Source organism: Zonotrichia albicollis, chromosome 3 (assembly GCF_047830755.1).
Source record: "Zonotrichia albicollis isolate bZonAlb1 chromosome 3, bZonAlb1.hap1, whole genome shotgun sequence".
NCBI lineage: Eukaryota > Metazoa > Chordata > Aves > Passeriformes > Passerellidae > Zonotrichia > Zonotrichia albicollis.
The window spans coordinates 91,276,756-91,296,043 of record NC_133821.1 but is presented as its reverse complement, the minus strand read 5'-3'; the positions used below and the strand labels follow the sequence as shown (position 1 = coordinate 91,296,043).

At 39.9% G+C, this 19,288-nt stretch overlaps 1 long non-coding RNA gene across 2 annotated transcripts in view; it reads right to left on the bottom strand.

Annotated features, from left to right (window-relative positions):
• LOC102064414 (uncharacterized) overlaps positions 1–19,288 on the bottom strand; it is a 444,388-nt gene that overhangs the window by 234,064 nt on the left and 191,036 nt on the right. For both annotated transcript variants that reach the window (XR_003380436.2, XR_003380437.2), the window contains one exon: positions 14,931–15,078. This is a non-coding gene — a long non-coding RNA (uncharacterized LOC102064414). The remainder of the gene's footprint in view (positions 1–14,930; positions 15,079–19,288) is intronic.

Below are 19,288 nucleotides of genomic sequence, written 5' to 3'. Positions count from 1 at the left end.
ACCCAGTTATTGGAAAAGTCCCCGATTGTCTCTCAGAAACAGCTGTCACGCAGTACTTACTATACATAGGGAGTGACACATAATGATGAGGTAGTTAAAATGATACTCTTGCTTCGAGACAGAGCATTTGCATTTTTGGAGAATTTTCTTGTTTCTTTTCAGGGATTGGCATAAGAAGCTTTCAGAAATGCTAAAAATATCTTTTTGTATTAACTAGCTTTCCTCTTCTTTGGGTTAAGCACACAGGTACAAAAACAGCTTTGATAGCTTCTGAATAATGACACTAAGGTTAGAAAACTGCAAATGATAGTATGTTACATGAAGCTATTTTATGTAGTAGTAGGGAACATTCATTAATAAAGAATTAATAAACTCTGAAATCATGACTATAGAGATTGCCCTTGGGCACAACACACACCCATCGTATTTCACCTAATGACTTCTGCACAGACCCTACAATTTCTGGTCGAAGTCAGACAGCTTTTAGAAAAAAATATGTTTTGAAATCTTAAAATTACTAAGAATCAAACAATACCTGAGGAAAAAAAAAAAAAACTGCTACAATCTCAAAAGTGCTACATCTTGTGTGAACTTGTCCAGATTAAGCATTCAATCACAGGACCTTGCTGTGGCTTTTGTCTGCTAAATTAGAGATTCCCCATATATTGGAAAACTGTTTCTCTGCTTGGGACTTTGAGACCATGATCAAGCCATCTCTTAACCTTCTTTCAGATAATCTAAGTACACTGATCTTCTTTTATCTCTCAATGTCAGGCAGGATTTCAGACTTTCAATTGTTCTTGCTCTTCTTTTCTGCAACCTTTCAAGTTTGCCTTAATCCTTCATAAGTAAGGATATTCAGCAAAAGGATTACAGGATTCTGGGATAGAAACCCATGGGAAACACCCATAACTCTGGAGCACCAATGATGGGTTAGTATTAAAATCAGGGGCCATCAGTTTTTTGCATGGCCCCAGATAAGTCAAGCTGGGAGGCTGCTCTTATGATGGAAATTGAAGAATTTTCTTGACCCAGTGGCTGGAAGTGAGGAAAATCAAAAACTTTCAGAGCCAGAGCCATGAGAACTTAGTCTTCAGCAGGAGAACTTATATTTATGGGATTTTTTTCCAGTCTGAATTAGAACCAAACAATTTTTTTCAAGCTCAGAAATGTCTAGGAAATTGATACAGCTTTCCTCAGAAATTTTATTAAAGAGATAAGCTTTTTTTCATTCTTTATTGACTTCTTCCCATGACAGCATTTACAAGATCTGTGACTGGGAAAATATCTCTTTAAACTTTACATATTATTTTGCTAAATCAAGTGGATTTCTATTATAGTCAAAAATTAGCAGACCAGACTCCAATGACATGGCAATTAATGGGTGAGAACACATATATACATTAATATTTATACAACATGATTATGGAGTATTCTGAGTATTTGAAATTCACCAGTTAACCCAAAACCACCTTGGTGATTTAGACAACAGAACACTATCACACCTAATTTATAGATGTGTGGTCTAGCCAAATTGTACTGTTGTACCAAATTGAAATTACTGCTATGAACATAGAAAAAGAAAACAGAAACAAGTTTTGTTGAGACAGATCTGTGTACAGGTAATCAAGAGTCCCCTTCCTGGTAGTTCTGACTGCCTGATGGATAAAATCAACAAATAGCCCTTAATAGGTTAAAAATAGAATGAATAACTGAGATGATTAATACTGTTATTATCCTTATTCTCTGCTGTGTAATCTGTAAACTGTTGCTCTAGGCTAATTCATCATTGCCCTAATGCTTGTTTACTTGTTACTGGAATGTGCATATAAATTGCTCCTAAAAGAGAACAATGCATTGGTATAAATCAGGTCACATGATGCTCAACAACAATGAATGGGGGTTTGGGTTTTTATTCTTTCTCTCTTCTTCCTACTCCTCTTGTCAGAGCCCACCTGTGCATGCTCCATCACCCCCAAAGGCATTTGGCAGTAACTGAGTCATGCTAATGCCGTGCCCTCCACTGTGACTGAACGGTCAGGTGAGATGCTGAAAAGACCCATTAGGTATCAGTCTTTCTGCTGACATCTTCCTCTCCTTAACCACCTATCCTGCTCCATCCCAGAGAACCAATGCAGAAAACCCAGCCCTCCAGCCTAAATGTTACACAGCAGTATGTGTTCTGCCAGTTGAAATTATATCCTGTAAATCCAGACAGTTCTGTAAGTAACAGAGCAATCAGTCAGCACTTGCAGCCATTTCTCTAAGGGAAGAAATGTAAACAACAATAAAAACAATGCAAGTGTATAGGTCTTCTGCAAAAAAAGTGGCAAGTCTTGTTATGTCCATTGCTCTGGTGGGCATCCTGGGCAGCATGGAATGTCTGGGGCAACAAATGCTGACTTCAAAATACAGCTGACTTCAAAATTGAGTGTCTGCGCACTTAAACACGGCTCTAGGAGAGTTCAAGGTCCCACCTGAGGAAAAAGCTGGCTTGGGGTCTTGGCCAAGGTCAGCCTGCGCTCAGAGGAAAGCCTAAGAGGCTCCTTTGCCCAGTGGGAGCATAACCAATTTTAAAAAGTAACTCCTAATTTCAAACAGAAGCTCTAACACCCATTCTGCTTCTTATATGTCAGAGACCAGGATAAAGGACAGAAAAAAAAAACTTCTGTTCCCTTTGTTTTTAATATATTTCTGTTTATCTCTTTGTTGTATCATTTTGTGAGGCAGTTTCAAAGCTTTGTAGGCAGGCTGAATATTAACCATCCACTGCGATCCTCTCAGTCACTCCTGGCACAGGTTAATCCCTGTATCATAGGCTGCCACCAGTTTGCTAAGCAGCTTAAAAGGACATGTTATAACTTTGACAATGACCTGCTAATGGTTTTACATTTCTCAGAAGTATTATGAGCTATCTTTGTCATTTTTATCTTCTAATGAGATCAATAAATTTAGGAAGCAGACATAGATGGTGCAAACTGCAATGCCACAGCCAAGGACGTGGCATGTATAACTGTTAAACTATAAATAATAATGCAGGAACTATAATCAAACCTTGACTTTTACAGAGGAAAATCAAGTTGCAAGTGCCACAGCATTAAAAAAATCTCCACATTTTTTAGGAAAAGTTTAACCCTCTATTTCTTATTTTATATCACACCATATATCAATGTTTTACTGAAAAGCTTCACACTGAGATGTATGTTTCACTTATGGATTTTTTTTTTCCCTGTGGTAAATAGCAATTCTTGACATTTGAGCCCTCTCTCTCCATCTTTGGTGACTCTCCATGAAAAAAGCATGTCAGGTTAAAATTTTTGCAAGGCTGCATGGCAGATCTTACTGTTTCTTACAAATGTAACATTAGCTCTCCTTCTTCCTCCCAAACAACTCTGAAAAGTTCCAGGCTTTAAAAAGGCAGTGATTGCAGGTAGCTTTCAGTGCACAGGGCCACAGCTTTGGGCTGTTCACATGTCCCACATGTACCTGTTTATAGCATACCTTGGGCTGGGATCCTGGGCCATCTCCAAGCAGCATGCGTGTCAGAGAGACTCCTCTGCAGTATCCAAATGATCCCCAGACATAACAAACCATTCTCAATATGTTTGCAAAAGTGGTAGTTGTACACAACACCTGGGAACAAGGCATCTTTACTCTCCTGTGAGCTTTACACCTGTGGTTATCCTCTCCAGTGCATATCTGGCCTAAACAAACCTGAAAATTAACATTCAGTGACCCTAAGACCCACATTTGATCTCACTGTGTCAGCAGGTTCTGTTGGATGAATCAGAAGTTTAAAGTCAAGCAGCTGAACCACTATATGTTTCTCTAGTCAGTAACTATGTGCACTGGAAGGTACAAACTGCAGGGCAAAAAAGATCTCTGGGAATATATGCCTTCAGGTATAAGAGTCCCAGGCAGAGAAACACCAAGGTGTAAGACAGCTAAATATTTAAATGGTCCTCATTGCTGCAGCATGCAAGCACTTGCCATGCAGTGGTTGTACTAAAGACAGAAAAAGGAAAGTACAATTTTACAATACATCAGCTGGCTACAGCTTCGCATACGAATAAAATAGTTTGCATTTCTCAGAGAAGGAGTCTGTTTAACCTACTATAGTTTTTAATTTTACCAAACTCAATGTGAAAAATACATTGTAGCAAACCATTACACACCCTACCTGTCTATTGTGTACAGAAGATTGTATTTAACACAGTCTGGATCTGCGTGCTAGTCAGATATAAAAATTCTTTGACAATTAAATTTGATGCCTGATTTTTGCCTTGTACAGTAATGATATTTTTAAAGAGATTACCCTTGACAATATTGAGGAGATATTCCAGTAGAGCACAGGTACTCTTCCCCATTCTTAGGCACAAAGCAAACTGTGCTGCCTGATTACAGAGCCTTACTCTGGAATACTACTTAAACTGTGATGGTGTTAAATGTGGAAGAAGATTCATACCAGCTGAACACGTGTCTATAAACAAAGAGAGGGCTAGCTACTCATCCAAGCACCCCAGGAACACATGGCTCCACTTGAAAAAGGTTTTCCAATTGCAAAACAGAATGGTTTGGATTTTTTTTTTTTTTAGCAAATGACCACAGGCAATGAAAATTAAAGCACTGAGCACCTTTGAAACACCAGCAGTCCCTGAGTCAGTGCATTGCATTGTTGTGATGTCAGGAAAGAGCTGCAGGAAGGCTTTCAGTGGCACTGCAGCCGTGCTGCTCTAAGTGCTTACTGCTGACCCTGGCTCAGATGAGCCCAAGATACATGTGAGCAGAAAATCCATTACAGAAACTAAAGACTGGGGAAGGAAGAAAAACAAGTCTCCTGTTATCAAATACCTTTCAAACAACTGTACACTCACAAACCAAGAACATTTTTTCTGCCAGCTTTAAAAAAAATATTCTTTCTGATTTGGATGACAAAACTGGATTATGTTTTCTATTAGGTTTTCATGGGGCCTGAGGTAGACATGAGTGCCGAAATTACTGGTTTTTGCCTAAGAAAAAGCACAGAGTTCAACACACACACTGTCCCTCAAGTACATGTCAGCAGGACTAATGCAAAGATACATGTGCAATATTTAATGTAGGATTTATTTCTCCAGCAACACCTGCATTCTGCTCTTCACCTGTTCCAAAAGGAGGTTAATAAGGGCTCCAAAATGGAAATTCTGGTCCCAGCTCTGTACCCTCCCTCACCAGATGCAGCAGCAAAATTTCTTTGATGTCAATAAAAAGAAAATAAACTGCACTGTTTGTTGGGAAGTTCATGTTGCTGTATTCCAGATACTGTGAAAACCCACCTGGCCTTTTGTGGAGGGTTTCTCTCCTTTTTTATTTACCAGCACAAAACAGCTCTTTCAGACCCTCCCTTCACAGTGGAATAGGTGAAAATCATGTGCTGTGTCTCCAGCATGATCAGAGCACAAATCACCTCACCTATTTCTGATTATTTATAAAGTGTTTGTGCCTGATGCAGCAGGCTAGACTCCAGTCATTAGAGAGGAACAGAGGCTACACTAATCTGAAATCAGATGCCAGCCTCAGGGTGACACCTATCATGCCCCAGGAGTGCTTATGTCTCTCTGAGGACTGCTAAGTATGTCTCGAAAATGAGCTTAGACTTTGAGCAGTCACAGTGCACTCATCTATGGTCTACCAAGTTCTCCACCAATTTATCTTCCATTTTCACTGACATTGTTGCTGAAGCCCTGGTTTTCTTGCATTCTTACTATTTCCAGCCACAGTTTTAATAAATTTAGATATTATCTTTATCCAGCTTCCACTTTGCCTGGAACTACACACTTTTTGAGACATCCCTCTACAAAGGTAGATAGTAGTGATTAACCTCACATGTCACCTTGGAATCAAATATAATTTGATGAGTGCACCATGTCTCAAAATCCTGAAATGCCAGTGAAAATCAGTTACATTCTGTATGCAGATGAGTAGGCCAGTGGAAGAAACACACTATAACCTGTCTCCATATCACATCCAGCTTGTCTCTAGCATTGCAGGGGATGTTAAATCCTAAGGTGAGAATCACCAAGCTGATACTAGGAGACATCCAAAGAGCTGAGTAAAATGACATCCATTTTGATGTAATAGTCTGCAAGAGTAGAGGAGCTGTGAGAGACAGAGCCTCTGGGTATTTCTATACCAAAACAGATCCAGGAAAGTGATAGCAAGGTGATAGCAAGGATTAAAAGATTTTACAGCTATTACCTTCTGCTGCTTTTCGATTTGTTTCCAATATTTTATCTCAAAATATTTATCTAATTTCTAATAAGAATGCTGTCCTTGTCAAATATATGTATTTTAATCAATGACTTGCTGAAAAGGCTATGGGAAGATGCAAACCAGAAGCAGAGTAGACAAGCAGTTCACTCATACTGTTGGAGCATCCTTAGTACATGGATGTTTATGACATGTGAACATTTAACATTTCAACACAAAGATAAGAATTTATGTTTTATTTATGCTTTACGGTTGCTTAGACCATTACATATGCACCTTCTGGCTTCACTACAGACAAGCTAAATACAAAGGCTCAATATTATTACAATGGATGGAAACTTAATGTCCACTGAAGCCATTGACCTAATTAAATATATAGAGCTACCTAAATGTATTAACAAAGGTCTGCCTTTGAAAATTATATTGCAATGCCTATTGGAAAATATAAAACATGCTCCCACACACACATGGAGTATCAGTGACACTGATGAATGAGTATTAGCATTTCAATGATGAAATCAGGAGACATGAGTGAACACCACCTGATACTGTAAATAAGCATGATTCAGAGAGAGGAGGAATAATTTTCTATCTACAGTCTAATCATGACCTCAGTCCTGACCTGAAAAGACCACTTTCCTTAGTGATTAAATCAGAGTTAATCCCACTGTGGCATGCACCCAGGTGTGCTGAACTGAGCTGAAGTGGTTATGTGACAAATGTTGAATTTTTAATATTCAAAAGCAAGACCAGGCATATCTTGCAAACTAAACTCAATTTGGGCACAGCAAGAATCCATTATTTTTAACTCTTTTAACCAACCACACTTGAATTTCATGCAGCATATTTCAATACCTTATCAAGTGTTCCAATTTGCTGGGTTTTCTATAAATATTATTCATTACTAGAACTGCTTTGTGATCTTTAAAACTCTGTTTTTTCAAGAAGATATACATGGTGCTTTATGCGTCTAGACAATCAGAACACTATTGGGCTGGCAAGTACACAGCATTTTGCTGATAAAGGCACTGCAATGGTAATTCACAGTCCCCAGCCAAGCCCTCCAAAGACCAAACACCATGGTCACAATGCAACTATTGCTGTTGCCTAAACTTGCTGCATACAAAAGTTACATTTCATCTGTTGATGCAGTTATCCATCCCCACCAACTCAGCTACACAATTTTCAACTGCCTGACTTGAGACTTTTTTTTAAATTCATGTACAACAATAATCTCTGATCCCCAGTAGTAATAGACTTCAGCACCTGAAATGTTTATCCTTAAAGCATGAAGTAGAAAAGAACTAACCAGATGCTGCAACAGAGTGAACAGAGTAAACTTCTCCTCAATTCAGGAGGACTGTGTTCTCAAGCAAACAAAAAAAAAAAAAAGGCATCCTTTAAGTCTCAGATCTCAGCCAGACAAGATATCAACATGAATCTGCAGTAAAAAAAAAAAAAAGGTCTAATGTTCAGCAGACAGAGTACCCAGGCTCTAAAATCAAGGATAAGCACAAGGGTAGCAAATTTTTTCAGCATCTTGATCCTACAGCTGACTGATCCCACAGATTTGTAAGTGGATTGTAGATCCTGAATCCCCCCCTCCCCTGCACTGATGCACAGGGCCACTGACCTGCCTTCTGCCACATGCAGAATCTGTAAGCCTGGTGCTGACTGCAGCCTGGACATTCTTATTCCCACACAGAATCATGGAATCATTAAGGTTGGAAAAGACCACCAAGCCAACTAAACCACAGTACCAAGTGCAGTCATTTCTTTATCATTTCCAGGGACGATGACTCCACCAACTCCCTGGACAACCTCCAATGTTAAACCATCCTTTCAGTGAAAAAATTCCTCTTGACATCCAACCTGAACCTCCACTGGCACAGCTTGAGGCTGTCTTTGATATTTATTAGTATTTATTTATTTATTGAGATGCTTCACATGTAAATACATGGCTATCAAAATGGGATTTTGTACACCCCTACTCTACCAAAACATTTAAAAGTAGTAAAAACTCTTTGAAGAGTCTCACTCATGCAGCAGCATCCAGGTCTGATGAGAACAATTTTTAATAAGTGGTCACAAAGTGGTTTTATTTTAAATGTCACTGTCACACTGGCACAAGACAAATCAATTGTCTTGTGATGAAGCATTTCTAATATATCTGTTCTTAAGGTCAGATTTAAGAGACACAACCTCATCTGAGATGAATCAATAATATCTTTCTAAAGTACAGAAATTTCCCCTAATTTTGCACTATCCATAAATTTCAATATTACACTTTGTAAAAGGTCGGGTCCAGTGATGGGTCCACTCTCAAGAAAGAAGCGAAGCAAGTGGACTGACTTGTGGTGCACTTCTGCACACCAATAAAAACACTGACCAATGGCAAGCTGAAATTTTAGGTACCTAAAATGTATGGTAAAGTACCATTCTTGTCACTATAGTTCAGGCTTGCTAGGCACAGCATTTTGTACCATAAATATTTTCTCTCTCGTACCAAAGTGAAAAGAAAGCTAAAGTCCAAAAATATTGATGATGTATCGGGAGGAAGCGCTTCCCACTCCATACCTGAACACTGCTACTGACCTTCCCTCTGGCTCTGCATCCTTTGAACTATTCTGAATTGTTTATCAAAATCACAAACAAGGAACAAGTCAATTACACTCTTAGAGCATAAAGCTGTGAGCCTTGATTACATGTGCAGGAGGAATATTCACTTTTTAATCAGGGTTGACTGTGGGGTGTGGAGGTAAGGCTATTTTGAAGATTAATTAGTTAATATTTGTACATTGCTTTGAAGATGCGAGATACTAAGTATTTTATGGCACCCAGCTAATGGCCTTAACTCTATCAGCAATACTGATGTCAAGGCCTTGAAGAGTGGCCCATCTGAGTTGTTTTATATAAACCTTTGGAGGCTGTATTAATGAAATGCAGAGATGGAATTTTCAGGTTTGGTCCCAAACCCTCTTCCATTTCTGCCAAATCCTACTAGCAAATGATACATTTTAAAAACATCAGAAGAAAAGGTGGGCAGTGGGATAAGATAGACTTTTATGTCCTTTTGATTCAGCATTTGGCCTTAATAGAGATGAGTGTCTTACATGTTACAAACGTGGTACATCTGTTCTCATGACAGCCTGCTGAAGAAAACTATGAGCCTCCATGTTCATTTTGCAGATGAACCTTAGGTTTTTGAAAATGTGGGCCTTTCTCCTATCCAGGTGGCTAAAACTCACAGTGGGATTTAGGTGCATAAGTATTTTCTGGATTTCAGCCTGTGTGACTTGCACAAGGTCAAGCACAGATCATACCTATACTATAAAGAGACAAAAAAGTTCCAGTGTTCTCTAACTACTGCTTCCTTCCTCCTTTCCTATAACAGACAGATGAGCTGCCATGTTTTGCATTAGGACAGTCATTTTAAAAAAACAGTTAAGGAGTTTAGCTTTATTTAGTCTCATCAAAAGTCAAATCCATGCAGAGGATCTGAGGTCATGAGAAGACATCAACACAATCCATTTCTTAGGCAAGCACAGAATGTAAAATCACAGGGGATATTCAAACCTTGGGATGTACCAACTGCATCCCTTTTGTATACCCCACAGCAGCTGGCCAGAGCACAGCATCAAACCCCAGGAGGAAAATGGCTATTCTGACAGCCACAATACTGGTGTGCATCTGTCACTGTGAGAAGGGGAGATTATGAAAGCAGGAAAAACAATAAAGGTGGCACACTGTGCCAGTCTGATATTCCAAGATCCATCCTCACGAAAGTTAAGAGGCCTCTTGGCATATGGCTTCAGCTGAGACCCTGCGTAAAATAAAACCCCAAGGTCTCCAGCTGAAAATACAAATGACAAATAAAGAGAAATTTCTGGAGGAGAGAGAATAGAGCGAGCCACCATGCATATAACAGGCATTTAAAATCAGAAAACAAATGGGAATCTTGTTATCATCAATTATGACAAAACATAATGTCACATAAAAGCTCAAAAACGTAAGAGACAAGGTCCTTTGACTAAATATGCTCTAGCTGCATCCAGCACAAATTGCACAGGCTGGAAAACTAAGCAGATTCTTACAGGATCAGGTATTATGTGAAGTGTTCAGGATTTGGGTTAATGAATACAGCGTTCTCCAGATGTTCCATCATTGTTCCAGAGTGGGAGGAAAACTGGCTGCAGACCAAATCAAATTTTTATACTCCTCTTAGATAGTGCCAGACACTAAGATTTCACCAATATAACATCTGAGGCACAGAGACAACGCATCATGGTTGGATAACCCGATATTCAATCCATTTTGCTGAAGACAGGACAAATAAACTAAGAATCAGAACATTCAATGAGTCATATCAAAGGTAAAAATTGAAAGTCAACACTTGTACTGCATATAATCTAGCTGAAAAAGAATTTATAGTCTGGCATTTCCCATTTAAACATTGCTGCTGCTTCTTGCAGATATACTGCAAATGCTAACTTTAAACACTGCCAGTCCTTTCGAGTTGGGTTTTCTGCTTACTTTATAAAATTTTTAGGATGCACATCCTTCTCCAGAGTAATGGAGAGTTTGAGAAAAGAAATTAATTGCAAAAAATGCCTAGTTTGCTTAGAAAAAGTTCACCATGTAGTGTTTACTAAGGAGCTAAAAATCAGTTTAATTTTTTTAAACATTTCATTCCTTTTTTTAACAGAGTTAAACAATAAAGTTCCTGGGATATGCAGAAACAGAGATCACTAGAGACAAAAAATGGCAGTCAGCATAACACTCTAGAAATGTCTAAGAGGTGATGACAGGAATAAAGAGTTAATATCTACACTGGCCAAGAGAAACCCACCACAAGAAATAAACCAAGCTTTTCAAAAAATACACAGAAATTAATAATCATTTGCAAGTGCATTTTGAGTGCATAGCTGATCCACATGCTGAGCAATAGGAAAATGGATATGAGGGAAAAGGGTGTACTTGGGCAATGAGCTTCAGTTTTGAGGCTTAAAAGCAGACTGAGGATGAGGTCTGCAACTGCAAATCTAAGGTCCAGCTCAGTTACACTAATCTGATTTGGCCCACACTTGTGCTTAAACTGATCACTTAGCCTAAGGACTGAAGGGGTGTGGTTGTGTGTGCATGCGTGCTTGCTTCTGGGAACACTTCCATAAGACCTAAACACCTGCACAGATGTTTTTTACACCCTCTGAAAGCAGGTCAGCAGTGAGCATTCACTGGGCATGAAACAACATTAAACTACAAAACATTCCCTGCCTGATGCTGGTGAGGATTTCAGTTTTGTGGCACAAGCAAGTATCTGAGAGTACTGTAGATATATTCACTCTGGTATTTGCTGTGCAGCTTCATAGGTGGCCTTTCTCTACTGGCACACGTCTGGGGGTCATACAACAGGAGGGAAAACAAAAAGGGAAGAAGAAGATGCCATTGGACTGCTGCCCAAGAATAGATCCTGGTCCTCTTAATAGGTCCTCTTAAAGCCCAAGGGCTGTATCAGGGGTGCAGCAAAAACTTCTGTGGCTTCAGGGACACAGCAGAACCTGGAGGCAGGAAGCTGCTGCATCACAGGGCATAGGTAGATGAGACAGGAGGTGGGGGACAGCTGACTGAACACCACATGTGGAGCACATACCAAATTTATCTTGTGCTAAGCCTAGGGCTGCATCTTCTCCAGATTCAGCAACAACCTGGATCAGGACAGTAAGAACTAAAATATAGTCACAGCATTGAGAATTCATGGAAATGTATTGTGTTTGAGTACATCAATTCTGAAATTCATCCAGAATATAGTGTTTGGATGATATTCCCTTACAAACCAAACCTAATCAAACAAAACAAAATAAAACAAATTTACAGAAACCCACCCAAAATGTTTAAACTTTAGGGAGACCAAGAAATTCTTGCCTTCATTTATTTCAAACCTTTCACTTCTCCAGTTGTAGAAACATGTCATGTAAGTAAAACAGTGTTGATTGTTTCTAAAAAGGAAAAATAATTTGCATAATACAAGGTAATAGTTTCACAAAGCCTATTTTTATGTGTGCAACAATGTAGCAAGATGATAAAGAAGGTGCTGTAGACTTAGAAATTCAGACTTCAGGTCTTTTTGACCTGTAGGTGAAAAATTTGAACTGTATGTATTCACCTGGGGAATATCTTGCCTTTTAAGCATAAAGCATGCTCTCTTCTGCCTGCATTTGCCTAAATAGATCGTGAATTTCAATTCAGCTCTAGCTTCTTAGTTTACTTATTTTTAATTAATTATTTACAAATTACACTTCTTGAGAGTAAACTATCCAAGGAATTACACTCCCCTCTCTTCAAATGTATGTGATAGATCTAATTATTTTTCTGTAAAACTTGTTCAAAAAACAAACAACCTTTTAAATAATGACAATCATTAAAAAACATTAGGGTCTGTCACTTATAATCTTTGCTAACTGCTGATAACATTTTATTACTGCTTAGAAAGGTTGATTAAAGCTTGTAATAGATTTAGTGAGGGTGAAAGATTAACAAAAAGGTATTTATGATAGAGGCACTTAAACATAATATGTTCTCAGTAAACACTTGAAAAAAACTATCTCTGTGACATTTATAGAGGTTGCTCAAGATATAGTTTTTCATCTGCACAGTGAAACTGATAACAAGTTTCTACACGCTGGGGAAAAAACAGACAGAAAGGAAGAGGAGCACACTACCTTTGCATGTCTCATGTCTAAGCTACTGAGAAAGTGCTCTTCAAAAATAAACCGTCTGAAACCCCTGAAGGAGCTCCTGGGAGTGCTATTTGAGCACGTGGACAAACTCCTTTGAAACTACAGCAATGAAAATGAAAAACCAGGCTGGATAAGAAGGTGCTGTCCAAGGGGTGGCCTTAGCCTCAGCCCAACCTCCCCACAGACCCTGGTGGGGCTGGGCACCACAGAGCACAGCAACTGAATGCAGCCCACCTGTGACAGGCTGGCAAGATGGACATCCAGGTTTTCCTCCTGCCCATCACTGGAAGAAAGTGCTGCCAACAACAGCCCCGCATGTTTCAGTGTGGAGAGGTTAATAAGGAAGGAGAGAACTGCAAGAGCATTTGGAAGTAACCACATCCCTCACCAGCACTGATCTGGTGAGAGATCTCATCCTCCTCTGGAGGTGCCAGCCTTGCAGTGCATGGCAAAGACCCTGAATGGCTGGTGCCTTGGGTGAGAACACACATTCCTGTGGCATGCTACAGTCTCCCTCAAACATCTGGTCATTTATCCAGTCATAGGGGCTGCTTGCAGGTACTAATTTAATGGATGGCAGGATCAGCTTGCTCCTCACTTCAGAACAGCCTGTGCTGAGGTCAGTGTGAAGGACCTGGTGCAGATGAGAAGCAGGTGCCCAAACTCAGCAATTACAACCCCAGGCCGAGGATGTGAATGCAGGTGCCATGGCAGAGAGCTTCAGCTGTTCTAGCTCAGTGCTGACCTTCAGCTGCCTGCTCTGCCTCTCTCTACGTCCCTAGTCAAGGAGATGGAGCAGGATAGTTCATCTGGTTTCCACAAGCCTTCAGCTGACCTTTGTGAAATAAACAGAGGTCCATTCCAGTAAGATGTGAGTCACAGCATGCTGAGTACCCACAGTCAGACAGCAGGGAGCAGGACAAGACACCAGGAGGGAGCTGGAGCAGACATTGGGACTACTAACTGGTTCAGACTACCCACCTTAAGGCAACACAGCAGGACTAGATGACCTGGCAAAGTCTTTTCTGACCTGATTCTGTAACACCCTCCATAAATAATCTTTGGTTTTTTGAAAACAGCAGGCCAATATTTAACAGCATTCCACAAGTGACTATCTGACACCACAAAAATCATTTACCAGTAATAAATGACCAGCCAGATCACAGTCAAAACCAAACACATTTAAAAACAAAAACAATTTCTGTGCTGTGCATGTCTTGACACATCTATAGCCAAATATACATACACAGTCTGCAAACACATTAACGTGCTGCTCATCAGAGAGGTCAAACCATGGTGAGGCAGAATGAGCTTGTGGTTAATCTGAGCAGAGAGCCACTGTCTGCAGCCTGTGAAAATGTTAGTACATTAAAGCACTGCAAAGTGATGATAGATTATAGAACCTGTGAATGCAAGCTAACCTGCCCCAAACCATTCCTCAAATGCACTACACAGGCAACACTCATTTCAGGGATTACTCATGGCTTTCGTGTTGAAAAGTGGAAAATTATTTTTAATGTCAAGTGATGGTCAAAGCTAGGCTGTTAGTTACACCAGAAAATGCAAACCCAAACCTGCCTGTATCCTACTGTGTCACAGCCAACACATAGCTCAAACACAACTTCTCAGATTAGGCTATATAGTGACATTTTTTTTCCCTCATTCTTTCATACATTGGAAATTAATAAATCCTTGAAAAAATTTTTCCAGGCTATATAAAGATACACAAAGAGCAATAAATGTAAACAAAGACCTCATGTTTATGTGTTGATGTAGTGAGTCAGAATAAACATGACAGCTTTACCTGAGAAGTTGGAGTCTGAAAACAAACGTCTTATGTTTGGCAACAGACACAGAAGATTTTTTAAAGAAACACCAAAAATAAATTTAGCAACATACTTTACAACTCCCACAGGTATGCCTCATTCACCCAGGCAGACTCACCAAAGTCAAGAAAAAAGCAGAATCCTGTAATGCTGGGTGCTGAGCATCTCCTTCAGGCCCTGTATTCCACATGCTGCCAGTATCCCACACAGCAGCCACTTGAAACCTGCCCCCATGAGGCCAGCCTGTTCAGACAGCAATCATTGTCCTGAAAACAATAACATATTAGTTCAGCAAAGTTCAGCTAGCATAGTGAGCTAAACCCACAGAGACCACATAAGAAAGAAAGAGACTGGGATAAGCACAGTTATCTATTTCCAGCTTTTACACACTGGACACCAGCTCAGAGAGGAGCTCGTTGTGGCACACAACACTAAGGCAAGGACTTGAGCCCCAACAGGGAGTGCTGTCAGTCTCCTCTGTCTCTTTGGCAATTCTGTGCTGACCTCTGTGACACCTGAATTCCTCGTGTATGATCCAGAAAGATGATTTTATATCAGGGTAACAAGGAAGAACAGGAGATTGTGAAAGACACTGCTAACCCTGGATTGTGATAATGGAAAGTTAATTCCACACAGTCTAAACCGTTTTGGAGTAGACAATGGATAGGGTACTTCCACCTGGCAGAAATTCCAGCTCAACTATGACAAACCTATTCATGGAAGAAATACAGGGACATTTTTAGAGCTGGGTGTTATGAGTAACATACATTTAATCAAAGAATAGATAAAAGATCAGAAGAGCTATGAAAGCCACAAAAAGTTCCATACTGTCAGTGTCTGAACAAAGCTAAATATCCTGAGTTTAGTTCATCAGATGCAAAAGCATAAAATTAGCAGAGAAATCTGGATAGATTTGATTTAGTAGGATTTCTGGCCCCAACCTCAGATAGAAGCAATATTTCAGTTTTTACTTCCCACTTAGAAGGTACCACAACAAAAAATCACATAAAAAACATTGGTCTTTTGACTGCATCCACTTGATTCAATAAAACTATAATGGTAAGATATTTCCCCCTTACATTTAAAACCTAAGGTTAGCAAGCCAGAGGTTAAACCATGAGTTTTTTAATCAAGACTCTTTGCTCTTGAGTGCCAAAGCATTGTTTCCTTCTAGCTTGGGACACAGCTGCATGGTCAGAGCTATGACTTGTGCTAACCACAGTTACAGAAATGGCATCCTGTCTCTTTCTTTTAATTAATAGTACAGTCATTTTAGGAAAATATGATGAAAAAAATACATTCAAGAAGCAACAGAATAATTGCCCTTCCCAGAGCTGTGAACTCTAATTTTTGCCCTTTCTACTGTAGTGTCATTTCTTACACCTCAAGTATCACTCATTTACACATTCACTAATGGTGTGTCTCAAGCTGAAGAAAGGAGAGTTATAACATGGTTCTCTTTGTGTTAGATCTGGTGAGTCTTATTAGAAAATAAATGACTCTGTGTGTTATAACTGGTGGTTTTTGTTAGAAAGCGAATTAAACCTTAGTTCCCAAAATGTTTCTGGCTAAATGACATGGGGATTATTTAATCCTTCACTGAGTTCAGCTTGGCATCTTTTGAGGTCAGTGAGAGGTTTTCTTCACTGAATGTTGAAATACATCATAATGAATCAATAATTAATTAGAGTTGTTTGATAGATGTGACCTCTGTTATGTTCCACAGATATTAAGAGAATTTTCTCCTATGCTACTCACTTTCATTTTTTCCTACTTCCATGTGTAGACACTCTCTGCTTGCAGCCAAATTTCCAGCAGAATTTTTTTCTGTTTAATGAAAGTGATCATTCTTCTAGAGAGGTTTTCTTTCTCTTGGCAGTATCTTAGCTGTTGACAAAGTCAGAGTTCTTTGAGGAGTCAGGGCCCCACACCTGTTACCTTTGGGTGGGAAGGAATAAGCTTCTTAGAAGGAATCATTGCTGGAGGTGATGGAACAAGTCCTGGATGGTAAAACTCCTTCATTCCCAGCCTAGGGAGACCCCTGACACTCCTGGGCCCATCCCCTATGGTGTCCTTGCATCATCAGCTCTCAGTGTTACTCACCATTCATTTTCTTTCACTTCTGCCTGAAATGTCAAAAAGTTGAAAAAAAAAAAAAAGGTGGCCCTATTACTTTTCTTGAGGAAAAATCATTTAATTTGAAACATTATTACTTCCTTTCTCTGAGTTCCTTCAATTTCATGAGTTAAGAGTACTTAACTTTAGTTCTTGACCTTGAAGGGAATCTGATCCATCAGCAGAAATTTTATCTATCTCCCTCTAGCACACACATAGTACAGAAGCACATTGGTCAGAAAAGAACAGAAGAATGCATATGCCTATCAAATATGCTCTGGCTTGCAGGAACTGACAAATATCTTTCTATATACGAGAGCCAGAGCTCTTCAAGGAAAGCTAGAGCATGTCAACGGCTTTTTCTGTGCTCCCCCAAAACCCTGGAAAGGAACATAAAACTTGAAGTTCAATGTACTTTTTGTCACCTGTGTGTGCACAAGACCATCTGCCTTGTGGTGAGCAACAAAATATTTTACATTAGTATAATTTTCCTACTTTAACAGCTGCCTTTCTGTCCCAGATATCAATTCCTGTTGATATGGGAGATATGAGGACTTTGATGTTACTACACTTTGCCTATATACCAGTTTTCAGAATAGGGCTTTTATGCTAGCCAACATTAGAAATCATCCTCCGCATAAGCCAAGTCAAATACAAGGAAAAATACTTATTTATAAAATCCAAAATAAGCAACAGAGTTATAGAGATTTTTAACATATGGCTAGCAAAAAGGAAAGAAAACTTTCTCTAAAATCAAGTCCAAGAGGCCCATCATCATCTCTTTCCTTCTTGTCTCACCTTGTATCTAACTGCCAAACAAGATCTAAACCACATCTGACCCACAGGGACATTGTCTCAGAGCTGGTGTACACCCTCCATCACAAATATATATATTCACAGAAGGGAACTTGCAGCCAAGGAAGAAGGCTAACTTATAACTTTGTACTCCATCTTGAAGTTTTGCACAAAGGTTCATTCAAATTCATCTCCCTTCCTTCATTCAGGTGTTGGCTTCAATGTCATTTCCCTGGATTATTTACTGGCCTAACATTTTCAAATGCAAATCTCCCTTCAATAGGCCAGGTGCAAATATCTCTTATCCTTTGCTGAGCTATCAGTAAATCATTAATCCACAGAGGAGCAAAACACTCCCACTTATCAAGACAAATCTCAGTGTGAAGCTTTTCCAGGCTCCAAATTTCTTACTTCAAATCAGCATATAGATAGACAATCACAGCTGATGCTAACATTAAAGCATGATCTGTGCTTTTGGGGTAGAGGTCTGTGGGATGATTAATGCACTCCAGCCTCTCCCTGAATATTACCAAGGGCCTGATGTGACATGGCCACCAGGCCTGGAGCAAAAGCAGAAAGAGTCCTTGTTAAGTGTGAGAAGGACAAGCATTTAATAGTTCTTCGGAGTTTTAGGCTACAGGAATCTGCAGCATCTGCAACAGAGGATCTGAATAGATGTATTCTTCCAGCAGATCTGACATATATTTATTAATACAACGTGAAAAAAAAAAAGAGGACGGGGTGGGGGGAGAAGCCACAGTAGAATCTAAGCCTAAGAATGCCTTAAGCCTCAGCAACTCCAAGTCACCTTATAAAAAATGCCAGAAAGTCAGAGGGGCTGCTGACCCTCAGACAGCCCGAGAGCACAGCTCCTGCCTGAAGCTGACCTCGAGCAGGTGTAGTGAGCACTGAAAAGCAAACCCTGCTCAGCTGGGCCACATCAGCACCTCAGCCCTTACACATCACCTGGCCCTGCTCCACGACCAGTTATATGAAACCAGAGAACCTGCACCAGGCACCCTGAATGTGGAACTGCGGCGCTGAGTCACTCTGTTTAGGGCTGCCCCCACATTTAAAAACATTTTGGTTATTGATCTGAAGATTCATGACTCACTGGCTCAATATAGTCCTGGGTTTAAAAGACTGCTTTGTTCTTGGAAGTGACACATATGGTCTCCTCAGGGCAGCCACCCTCCTCTGCGACACCTGCTTCCCCAGAAGAAACTCCACAAGGAGTTGAAGAGATGCCCAAAAATTAAGTAACAAGGGAAGTGGGTTGTGCAGCTATCACTCCATCCATACTCTCTTTTCTAGCCTGCAAGGCTCGGATGTGGCAACATTATCCACTCTGTGGTGCATCACAGAGGATTACCAGAATGTCTCTTCTCACTTCCCAGGAGACGAAACTGAAATCTCCAGGACCATAAGGGATCATTCACTATGTGAAACTGTCTAATTGAACAGCTTTAAACCAAAAGAAGAAATCAAATTGGACTCTATACACCTAAAAACGTGACCTTGACCTGAAGAAGTACTCTCTAAAGCCACAGAAATAATTAGGGGCCA